This window comes from Panicum virgatum, chromosome 3N (assembly GCF_016808335.1).
Source record: "Panicum virgatum strain AP13 chromosome 3N, P.virgatum_v5, whole genome shotgun sequence".
Taxonomy (NCBI): Eukaryota; Viridiplantae; Streptophyta; class Magnoliopsida; order Poales; family Poaceae; genus Panicum; species Panicum virgatum.
In genome coordinates, this window is record NC_053147.1 from 15,558,525 (window position 1) to 15,568,470 (window position 9,946).

The following is a 9,946-nucleotide window of genomic DNA, read 5'->3' on the forward strand; positions in this document are numbered from 1 at the left end:
TCTTGAAAAATACGAGTATCAGTACAAGCTACGTCGCCGGTATGAATCGGAAGAGGAGGAGCACGAGCACCGCACGGGGAGAATGCTGGGGAGGTGCCAGACTATACGCGACCACTGGCATTGCCCGTTCTTCAGGTATTGTTGGAATTCCAGCATGAGCCGATTGCCAACTATCGATGATTGCCTGGAGTGCAGGCCTCGGGGACGCCAGTCAGGCGAGACGTCGGTGTTCCAGTGATTGGGGCCCAAAGCGCGTCATGACAACCATGTTGAGCGGCCATCCAGGGATGATCTTGAGCTCGAAGGGGAGGATAAGTATCATCGTCCACGATGGTGTCCTGACGGATTCAGTCGCTTGCAGAAGCGCAGAGTGCAGCGCTTATGCAATCTCGAAGAGGCGGAAGCAAGGTACCTCAACGTATTGAGGAAGGCGCGCCCGAATCTCGCGGGGCAAGTCAGGCGCCCGCAAAGAGTGGCAAGGCACCCTCCAAGGAGGGAGTCAAGCATTTAAAAGCCGATGAGAAACCATCGGCTGATGTGAATATGGTATTTGTGCTCCCATCGGAATTTCGAGCGCCTCATCCGGAGGAGCTGGCCGTCGCGCAGCTGGATCTTGGCCCACAGCCGATCATCTTTGAGAAGCCCAAGGAGAAAATCTACAAGCACCTGAAGGGGTTACATCTTAAGGGTCTCATCGACGGCAAGCCTGTGAACAGGATGTTGGTCGACACCGGCGCCGCAGTTAATTTGATGCAGTATTCATTGCTGCACCAATTGGGTCGTTCTGCTGCTGACCTTATCAAGACCAACGTAATGCTCAATGATTTCAATGGGCAGCCATCGAAGGCAAAGGGCGTCCTCAATGTGGAGTTGACAGTTGGCCGCAAGACCGTCCCAACCTCATTCTTCATCGTCAACAGTAAGAGTACGTACACAGTGCTGCTTGGGAGGGATTGGATTCACGGCAATTGTTGTGTTCCTTCCACAATGCACCAGTGTTTGGTTCAATGGGATGGCGACGAAGTGGAGGTGGTCCGTGCAGATGACTCCAGCGAGGTTTCGCTCGCAGACATGAACGCCTGGGATGCGGAAGGACAAGAGCCGATCTCAGGGATTGCGCTGGAAGACTGTGATCGGATCGAAGCGACAAAAAACGGATTGAGGCTAGTCTTATCCACTGGCCTCACAGAATAAACACATTCTGGCATGCCGATCTGATAGCCAGACCTCGACAGCGGCACGAACGATCGACACCATGCCTCCGAAGCTGCCTGGTTCCATGGCCGACAAGGAAGACAAGGAAGCCTTCGTCCCTAAGAGAAGATCGGGTCCGCCAACGCTGGAGGACCTCACAGGCAAGCACAGGTGGAGGTATGACCAGGTCATGGCAGACCTGGCAGAGTGAGTCCTCAAGAACTACGCATGGACCCGCACTGGGGGGGATCAAAGTTGTCGGCGATCCACAATCGGCTCTTCGCGGAATGGATCTGTTCGTGCCTTCAGAAGAACGCCCCGCCGCGAGCGGCACCACGATGAGGGGCGCACCCGTCATGATGACGGAAGAATCAGGGTGCACTGGGAGTGCCCGTTCTTCCACTTCTGCTAGGACCAAGGTATGGACAGGCTCCCGACCCCCGACGATTGCCCACGGTGTTCTGCTCCCAAAGGGCGGCTGTGGCAGAACCGCCCGAATTAATCCGGCTCAAGTGCGCTAACCATTACCATAAAGGTAATCCCGGCTAACACACACTTCAAATGGAGTAATCCGACAGTCCAGTCAGGTAGAGTCCCGATAAAACAACCTGAGCTGCATTCGAAACTCAAAGCTTACATGCAACTCACACGAAGGTGAGTCTGGAGAGTACAACATTTCACAAATTCTTACATCACAGAGTCTTAACTTAAATATTACAAACTGAGTTTGAAATCTTAAAAAGGTACTTGAAATTCAAATTGAAAGTAGTTCAGAGTTCAACTGCAGCGGAAATAAAGCGAGTTCTAAACGACGATACAAGATGTCATGATGAAGCCCATACATGACATCACTCGGCATTGTCATCGTCGGCCGGAGTCGGATCCCACTCCACCGACCAATCAGGAGGTAAAGTACACGGCCAAGTCAAGCTAGCTATCTGATCTTCAAACATATCACCTGAAAACAAAGTTGAGCCACAAGCAAGGCTGAGTATACTAATACTCAGCAAGGCTGACCCGACTATGAGTATACTTAGCCCACTACCTAGACATACAAGGCTTTTGGCTGGAGGGGTTTGTTTCGCCGAAAGCAACTAAGAGTAAATTCTTAATTTCCGATTTTAGCTTCAAAATTCTAGTTCAACTAATCCTTCTAAGTGAGCATCTATCCAATAGCATACATGGTGGAAAACAATTATTTTTCATCATTCAACCATATTCATCATCATCATCATTGTTCCACTTCTTACTCTATGTGGCAAAAGGGTTAAGCAGTCTCAATAACCGCGAGAAACGGACGATTCGAATCGAGTTTGTTAACCTGGCCAGGCAGACCTAACACACACGCATGGGAACAGAGTCACCCACGCAACAGTTCCCTTCAATTCCCGCTTCACGGAATAGGCCCACCGCCCTCAAGTACAGCAGTACGACGACTCTGTACTCGCCATTAGCTAGATGTGAACGAGTTCAAGACGGTGGGGAGTATGTTCCGGCCTCGGTTCAATCCAGTACTTAAGCTTACCGATTATCATATTCTCGGTATGTGGTTAGTACGTTCAAACGCTTAACCACCACTACCACACACTGCGACCTTAGCCATTTTCACTACCCAGACGGGGCCTCAACCAGTAACATGAATATCGTATCACATCCCCGCCCGTCGACCTTATGGTTTCAACATAAATTAAACAATAAACTCCTAATTTTCTCGCGAGTGACAGGGAATCACTCAACTTCTACCGAACCCTTAAGCATAGCCAACTAGCGACCTACACATACTAGTGTTCAAACATAGGTACCTAGAATCATGCAACTAAGGTTTCAATCAACTCCTGTATACTTAAATGCACAAGTATATAGAAATAATAAGTTGTATAAAGTTAAAAGTAATAGGTCATGCTCCGGGGCTTGCCTTCCTGAGTGTAGCTGGCCTTGGGCTCTTCCGAAACTTGGTTCGGGTCTTTAGTGGCTTCAGTTAGATTCACTTGAGCTTCACGCTGCTCACTCTCGGACTCGGGCACCAGCTCGTACGTACCGTCGGCGAGAGTAGTCGAATCTACACGAGATGCATATGCATGAGTTTACGTGATGATCTCAATTCATGATTTAATTCACTATAAAGTTGTAAACCAACACAACTCCAGTTAAGTTGGGGATTATATTCTCTTTATTGGGCAATCATTTATAGAGTACTATCTAACATGATTTTATTCATAAAAGGACTAGGAGTTTGTTGTCTTTCATTTTCTTGACATGTAGAAATGGTATTTTTCTTAATTAACACTATACTAACCTGTAACGCCATAACTAGGGTCACATATATTTTCTGGTACTGAAATGTTTACGCAAGGTACATATCTGAGTAACATGCCTACTGTGAAATTTTTAGCTAATTTCATTGAGCATATTAATTATTAAAAAGACATTAAACAGCTACTACTAGGAGCAAGATTTATTTATACAGAACAAACCATACAAGTAAAGATGGTACAATTTTTACTGAGGCTTCCTACTCTTATGTGGCATCTACTGTTAATTTTTCAGATTTTATGGAGCAGTAAACAGAGCATGAAAAAATAGAGAAACATATAGCTGTATGTATCAAAACTAATTTCCATAGACTGTTACACTAATTTCTAGAGGCTCAAACTTTACCAGAAGGATTTAGTACTCTAATAGAAGCTCTAAAAAATATGAGATTTGTCTATACAGAGAAACTATTTGTCTTTATTCAGTACATTTCTTCCTACCATAAATTATTTGGATCAGTTTGACTTAACTAAAAATTTCCAAACTTTTTCTGAGGAATACATGAATCACAATAGAGCAACTGTAAAAGTTTCAGCTAATTAATATTAGCAGAACAATTTGTATAAATAAAACTATTTATCCTAGGCATAAAGCAAGGTCTATTAAAATCTATAGCTAGAGTTGTCCTATGGTCATGAAACTTTTACACCGAGCTATGCTATTTTCTACTATACTACTATCCAAAAATCAGAACCAGAAATGCATACAACATGAGATATAAATAAAAGCTACTTATTTTTGTATTTTAAATAGAGCAAAAAATTTTGATAAAATGAAAAAGTGCATGTAACAAAAGTTGTAGATCTAGTCACAAGGATTCCATAACAGTTGAGTTTGCATTTTTCCGATTTTTCTACGAATTTATATCGATTTTACAAGTTCGCTGTTTTTGAAAACAAAAAGAAAAAGAAAACCAGATCTTGCATCTAGGCCCCTGGAAAGATTTGGGCGATTACAAATAGGCCCCTGGCCGGACTTGGAGCAGGGGAGACGTCGGGGTGCCGGATTCCGGCGAGGAAACTCGCCGGCGGCGTGGGGTAGGTGGGGGAAAAGGAAGAGGGCGTCGAGGCGCACCTATGGGTGGTCTCGGGGCTCGCGTGGATGGCCGGACGGGGCTCGCCGGTGGCACAGTGGAGGGGGCGGCGGTGGCTAGCAGCGGCGGCGCTCCGTCGAGAGAAAGGGGGCGAGCTTGAGCCGGTGAGCACCAGTGGAGGGTGGAGATGCCGTTCCCGGGCTCGGCTAGGGCGGAGGGAGGCCGGAGGGTGGGGTTCACCGTGGAGGGGTGGCGGCCAACACACCTAGGTGGTAGTTCGGGGTCGAGGCGGTGCGAGAGTGGGGCTCAGCATGGAGGGCGAGCTCGGCGGCGTTAATGGCAGCAGCTGTGGCTCGCGGGTGCGCGAGTAGGGGCTTGCATTGGCTTTTATAGGCGGCATGGTGTAGGAGGAGGGGATGGGCGCGGCCAGGGAGGCCGGTAGCTCGGGCAGGGCGGGCAGCAGCCTGGGTATGGCCGGAGGCGCACGTGCGTAGCAGTGGCCGCGAGCGCGTGTCGCGGAGCCGGCGTCGTGGTGCGGCATTGAAGCCGGGGCAAAGCGCAGCGAGGAGATCGGGGCTTGGGGTCAATGGTGGCCGCAGCGCGGTGGCAGCAGCGGGCGCAGCGTTGCGGCAGGCGGTGAGCATGCGCGCGTGCGGCAGGGGCAATGATGCCTTGCTCGGCTCTGCTCAGGAACCAGGGAAGGGAACAAAGAGAAGAGGGAGAAAGAGTCAACGAGTTTGACTGAAATTTTCTCAAAATTTTCAATTGAAACTCGAAAAACTTACAACATGAAAGTTGTAGGAAATTGCAAAAGCTACAACTTTCGTTTTTAGCAAAAGTAAATTTGAGACCTGTTTTTGAAGTTATTTTAAAACCACTCAAACTTGAACTATTCATCATTTCATGTTGAAAATTAAAGTTTTGATCAAAACCTTTGATTCATTTTTGCAGACCAGATCAACATGGACATGTGGATGCATTTGGCTACACTTGTATATTTGATTATGAAAGTTTATAGAACTATTCTCCTCTTGCACACATACTCATGTACACATACATATATACACATGCATTTGCTTTAATTATGCTTGATTATGCATGGTGACCTGGTTAAAGACCTTGCTAATTATTTTTAAACAAATGAGGTGTTACAGCGGCATGACAAGCCATCAGTGTTCGAGCGCCTGCACCGCACCTGTTCACCACCTCGCCAGCAAACACCTTCGCCACAATGTCAACGTGCTCCTTCCTCGCCACATCGACGCCCTCTGCTTCACCAGGATCAGCGGCCACCGTCGCCACCACCGAAGCGGGTGCCACCATCAAAGCGTCATCGGCAACAGGCGCATGATCAACATGCCGATGACAGCCAGCGCCGTGACGAATGCCACCTGACAAGGTGGTGCCCAGGAGGACTGTCGAGGCCGCAGAAGCGCAGGGCCAACACCTGCGCAGTCTCAAACAAGCCGAAGAAGACTACCTTCGGCTGCTGGAAAGGTTCAACGAGATCTCAGAAATACCAAGCCTACGGTCAAGGCGCAGTTTGGTCTGGAAGCGCAAGCCGCAGATTGATCCAGCTGCAGGAGCTAAAGATGCGGCATGACATGATGTCCCGTAGGCTTCATGAATTCTACGGGATCATGCCCTGTAGTGGCCGATCTAAGCGATCGCCCCCAGCCAATGTGATGCCATCGGGGCCCAGAAAAGCCGGTGCACCAGCATCGCCTTTAGAAAAAGAAAGTCAAAAGAAATAGTAGCAGAACAAATTAGCTGCATGGCTAACATCCGAGTTCGGACCGATGGGCAGATTAGCCCCAAACACAGCCGATTCCAGCAATCGGCGGCAAAACATCTGAATTCTGCGGTTCATAGTGAAGTAATATCGGCCGATGCAGGCCACCAACCCCTTTTTATTATGTTATATCTCATGTGATTTGCAGCGCTGAGTTGGACGAGGATGAAATATTGCAGTTGGCCACGGCCGATTGGAGAGCCGATCTCCTCCAATACATGAAGGATCCGGCTCGGGGGGCATAAGCGGAGATTTGGTGATGAAATAAGGAGACCCATACAAAAATTTTCGTCCAGTTGAAGAACTACCGCCGGTGCTCCTACAGCTTCTTCGCCATCGGCTACTTCCGCTCCCTCGCCCGACTCTACAGTTTTGGCCATCGACATCGGCTACTTCTGCTCCCATGTAGGCGTGGGAGTGTCTGATACATTAGCTGATCGATCCAGCCAACAGTACTTCTGCATCGTCATCATCATCGGCTATTCCCGTTCCTGCGACACCATCGACATCGGCGAATTCAGCTCCTACGGGGTCAGGGCGTTCATCGCCATCGCCTACTCCTACTCCCACGTGGGCGTGGGAGTGTCTGTTACATCAGCCGATCCAGCAAATCGACATCGGCGAATTCAGCTCTTACGGTCAGGGCATTCGTCGCCTACGGACGGGTCCGCCTCGCCCGACCCCTGCGGACGGGGTCCGTCTTGCCCGACCCTCACGGATAGAGGGTCAGGGCGTTCGTCACATTAGCCGGCTGATTCAGCTTCTGTGCTCCTTCGATGTGATCAACATCAGTTACTTCATCCACGTCGACAAAGCATTTGAAGAGCTCTCTACGATTGCGATGTGCTGATTGGACTTTAGATGTTCGACTTTCTAACAGCCGATAGTTGTGATGAGAATGCATTATGGCAAGTACAGACCAGGCGGGATTTTAACCATCGGCTCGTCAACAGCCAATTTGATTGGTAATATTCAAACCCACCATTGCATCATCATACAGTATATGCGTTTATTACTTGCACTAGCTTCCTTGTATGCTTAGTAGCTTCTACTTGTGTTTCGTGTATATATTTTGTGGTGTGGATGCTGGTGACCATGTGTGGTTAGGCTCATTTGAATATGTTGAATATCTGATACTGAGCATGGCTTTTATTCTTTTGAAAATCTGAAATATGGTCACCGCTTTACTTGGCTACTAGTATGTGTAGGCTGACTTTGCTTTTACTATCTTGTGCATGCCTGGTAGCTATATCCTTTTCTTGGAATCATTTATGCAGCTCGAGTCTCAATGCTTATATCATAATCTTGTGCTAAATTACATTAAAATCTGAATGATGTCCATGCTGTGCTATAATGAAAAGATCCAGGTGGGTTTGTTTTGTCTCACCGATCTAGTTCGAGACTGGTTGCTATTGCACTTTAGCATGAACTTGGATTAGGCTGTGAATGACCAAAACCTTGCTTTAAGCTTCTGATGGTTCAACGGACCTAGGCTTAGCATTGGTTGGTAATAAGTGGCCTGATAAGCAAATAACCCCTGGCACGGAACAAAAGGCTTGTTTGAGTTTCAAATGCAATATATTTTAACCTGCAAGACCTGAGGGCATGAGTAATCAATCTTGTTAAAAGATCCTTGTATCGGAAAGAGCTCACTGGTGTAGGTACTTGCTGGTTCTTGCTGGTTTTTGCTTGTCATGCTTTAATGTACTAGTTGGTTGGGCTAAGTGGTGATGCTTTTTATTTTGAAAATCCTAAAAATTGCTTGCTCATGTTCTAATATAGATATATTCTTTTGAGCTTTTCTATGCGGTGTCTTTATGCTATACCCTCACTGTATATACATGCTATCACTTGTAAATGCTTTGAGACATACCTGGAAGCTCACACTCACTCTTTGCATGACATAGCATATTTTTGTGGGGGGAAGAAATTTTTATCAATGATGATGGTTTGGTTTATGTGGACTGTTTGGCTAACCGAATATGATTCATCAGCTTTTAGCCGATTCACAATGATCTTTGTAGCGTCGGTTCGGCAAGTGATTGTTTTGCAGGAGAGGCCGTGTGTGTTGATGCTGAGAATGATCACATAAGTCACTGTCATCCATAGAATATGAAAACTAGGACCGGTCTGCAACAACATTGAGATTGGTAGAGGAAGGCGTGAGGCCGGTTCAAGCAACCGGTCACAAAGTCAGTTGGCTAATAGCTGATCTATCGGCTCGGGGGGCAAGACCATCAGTGGCATGAGAAGACAATTTGAGGAGATGATGTTTTTATTTGGTTTACGGCTGGCGCTTAGAAGATTCTGTCATATTTGGCCAAACTTGGGGGGCATGTGTTATCACCAGAATTTGACCAGGATTGGTAGGCCAAATGTCAGAAGAAGCCCACGGTAAATGAGTCCACTTAGCTAGGCTTATATCATAAGTTTGGCCAAATACAATGATAATTGGGCACTCAAGGGTCAAGCTAAGATGGGGTCACGGGCCTAATCCATGTTGAAGCCCAGTCTATTCACGAAGCTGGATTGCAGGAAGAGGCTACACTCGTTGACACCTCCGACGTGCTACATGCGGCCATCAGCCGATCCCAGCCGATGTCTGCGTGGGAGGTCTGCCTCGCCCGACCCCGCAGCAGGGTTCCCAATGCTGCTGGAATCACGTCAAGATACGTTCGGAGTCGACGGGGATTGCCAAAACAATAAGATCTGCCACGATTGTTTCGGCTGATATCTGGAAGCTTCATGAAGATCTAGATTGACGGAAGGCAGGAGTCCAGATTTAGTTAGTTATTTAGATATTATATTTTGTTTCCTTTTGTTAGTTAGAGTTTGCATTACAGGTCAAGTCATCTAAACTATAAATATGTACCTATTCATTTAATGAAAAAGAAGAGCGTCATCACGTCTCGCAACAACAATCCTCGGCGCATCGCCACCCCTAATCCTAGGGTTTCATCCAAGTAAGCGCCATGCTGCCCTGATCACTTCTTGCGATCAGGGCAGCATTGTTCTTGCTTTTACCTTGGTATTACTGAAGCGTTTTTGATGGCGAGTAGTGCTAGTTATCCTGATGTTCGTAGTATGACCTTTAGTAGATTTATCATGCTCTTATTGTTTATCATCTACGAATATCATGTTATCTCTGCGTGATCATGTATTAATCTTACGCTAATTCTCGTTGCATAGAGTTAGTCGCGTAGAGATAACACCCTGCTTCTTTTCTATCTAGTAGATCTAATCTATTATGGTTTGTTCTTATACTTAAGAATCAGCATAATATCTGCTAGGTTAGGCCTTGCAAACGGGTTGGATGATCCGGCGACGTATTAGATGCTTTGCCTTGATCTTAATAGGGATTGATCCGGGAATCGGCTTTCGCTTATTCTTAGGCCTCTATTCTGGTTAAGGTTTGGTTATCTATTATGCTCGTTAGGCCTAACTACGTGTAGGATGTTCTGATCTAGAAGTGAAGCTTTTACCATCGTGGATTGGATTAGCTAGATCTAATTGAAGCAGTTTTTGCAGTTATTTGCTTTATCTATTAATATCCGGATATGCAGATCTGATCTGACACCGGGACTCGATCGACTCTTTAAAGCCGATGCAAGAGT

At 46.9% G+C, this 9,946-nt stretch overlaps 1 pseudogene; it reads left to right on the forward strand.

The window, feature by feature from the left end:
* LOC120667597 overlaps positions 1-7,182 on the forward strand; it is a 29,619-nt pseudogene extending 22,437 nt beyond the window's left edge.
* The last annotated feature ends 2,764 nt before the right edge of the window (positions 7,183-9,946 follow it).